The following is a 2500-nucleotide window of genomic DNA, read 5'->3' on the forward strand; positions in this document are numbered from 1 at the left end:
TGCTTAAACATGAGGCCGAGTGACAGTATATTAAGCTTTCATCCATCCATAAAAGACAGGCTGGGGAGCACTGGCTAGAGCATATAATCACTGTGAGGGTATGTTGGACAATGTCTAAATGTGTGTAGCCTTAACAGGCTGCAGTTCAGTGATCCTGCTGAAGTAAAATCCCATCACAATGATTCTTTAGCGGTGTAGCGAGAAGGCAAAAGGAAAGGAAAATAAAGGTGAGGAGAAAATTAGCAAGCTAGAGGGATACTAGACAGAGAGAGAGTGAGAGAGAGAGAGAGTGAGAGAGAGAGAGAGAGAGAGAGAGAGAGAGAGAGAGAGAGAGACAGAGTGAGAGAGAGAGAGAGACAGAGTGAGAGACAGAGTGTGAGAGAGAGAGAGAGAGGGAGAAGGAGAGGGAGATAGAGACTGAGGAGAAGCATACAGGGCAGACCTTCCTTTTTCAACAGTTGAAGTCCTTGGTAAACTGGAAGAACATTTGGAAACATGAATGAAATCAACCAGATAAATGTCCTTCTTTCTTTCTTTTTTTTTTTTCTTTCTTCACTTGAAATGTATTTGAAAGTTACACCATCCCTCGTTTCTTTTTTTTCTATCGTTCCTCCCTCATTTACTTATTCTCTGTTACCTAGCGTTACGAAGTGCTTAATGTCCGCTGACACAGAACAGCATAGCCTCGTCATAGTTAGCATGAAGGCAGCATAGTCCCCAGGTCAGGTGCTTGGTGGAGGCTTTAATTGACAGCTACCCTGGCAGGTTTAATTGGCGGAGCATTAACATCGGAGTGTTAATATCTTATTTCGGAGTTGCTTCATGGGTGATGCAGCCATCAGAGTCGAGCCGTGTAATGAAATTAAGCCCTCATTAATGTTAGCGTAATGAGTGCGTGCTAAAGTTAGCATTACCATGAGAAGCTGTTAATGAAATGTTTTCGGTCGCCCCTTGATGGCTGGGATGCACCTCAGGTTGTGGAGCTCTGCTTAGATGGGCAGATGTGTTTATTGATCGCAGTCACAGATGATTAACGACCAGGTAGACGTTAATTAAAAACTCTCCATGGATTTGAGAGCCAGAGAGAGAAATAGAGAGAGAGAGAGAGAGAGAGAGAGAGACAGAGAGAGAGAGAGAGAGAAAGAGAGAGAGGGAGAGTGATACACACAGCACTCTTTTGCTGCTATAGTCAGGAAGTGTCGGATGTGATCACTGTTGCCCAATACTCATTAGGGTCCTATGAGAATACTAACGATGTTGTTTGTTAGAGTGAGTTGCAAAAATCCCCTCGATATATCAGTGATTCTTCTCTGCCAAACTGAAATATAGCCTACCCTAAGGGCCACATATATCAACGGGTTGTATCAACTCAAATCATTCTGCACACTTTTCTACACACAAAATGGTAGTTATTTTAAAAGATACTTGGCAGGAAAATACATGCGTCTATCTGCTCATGGTCTCGGGGGGTGTATGCATATCATTTGTTATTTGCAGATTGGAGAAACCAAGAGGAATTAACATCGATGCGAGTAGACTTAATGGTATTAGTCATTTCTGTGGTCAGATATGGGCGGCTGAGGGTGCTTCTGACCCTACTCAGGGGCTCTTGTGTATCCAGTGTATCTGGTGTATATCTGGTGTGTATCCAGTGTATCTAGTGTGTATCTAGTGTGTATCTAGTGTGTATCCAGTGTATCTGGTGTGTATCTAGTGTGTATCTAGTGTGTATCTGGTGTGTATCTGGTGTGTATTTGGTGTGTATCTGGTGTGTATCTAGTGTGTATCTGGTGTGTATCTGGTGTGTATCTAGTGTGTATCTGGTGTGTATCTAGTGTGTATCCGGTGTGTATCTGGTGTGTATCCGGTGTGTATCTGGTGTGTATCTAGTGTGTATCTGGTGTGTATCTAGTGTGTATCTGGTGTGTATCTGGTGTGTATCTCTTGTGTATCTGGTGTGTATCTGGTGTGCATCTAGTGTGTATCTGGTGTGTATCTGGTGTGTATCTGGTGTGTATCTGTAAACTCATCATGTTCACAGGCCAGGAGGGGCAAGGAGATGAGCCCCTTAACAGATGGTGTTCGCTCTCTATCTCCCTATCTCTATACCTCTAGATCTCCCTATCTCTCTCTCTCTCTCTTTTTCTCTCTCTCTCTCTTTCTCAATCTCTCTCTCTCCCTCTCTATCTCTATCTCTCTCTCCCTCTCTATTTCCCTATCGCTATACCTCTAGATCTCCCTATCTCTCTCTCTTTCTCTCTCTCTCTCTCTCTCTATCTCTCTCTCTCTCTTTTTCTCTCTCTCTCTCCCTCTCTATCTCGCTTTTTCACTCTATCTCTCTATCTCCCTATCTCTATATACTGGATCACCCTATCTCTCTATCTCTCTCTCTTTTTCTCGCTCTCTCCCTCTCTATCTCGCCTTTTCACTCTTTCTCTCTTTCTCTCTCTCTGTCTGTCTGTCTCTCTCTCCCTCTCTATCTCGCTTTTTCATTCTATCT

At 43.4% G+C, this 2500-nt stretch overlaps 1 protein-coding gene across 1 annotated transcript in view; it reads left to right on the top strand.

Moving 5' to 3' along the window:
* The window catches only part of robo3 (roundabout, axon guidance receptor, homolog 3), a gene marked incomplete at its 5' end in the record, with an annotated part of 150312 nt that overhangs the window by 122573 nt on the left and 25239 nt on the right, over nucleotides 1-2500 (top strand). The gene's annotated exons all lie outside the window — the stretch shown is intronic.

Source organism: Sprattus sprattus (assembly GCF_963457725.1).
Source record: "Sprattus sprattus genome assembly, chromosome: 1".
In the NCBI taxonomy this organism is placed as follows: Eukaryota; Metazoa; Chordata; class Actinopteri; order Clupeiformes; family Clupeidae; genus Sprattus; species Sprattus sprattus.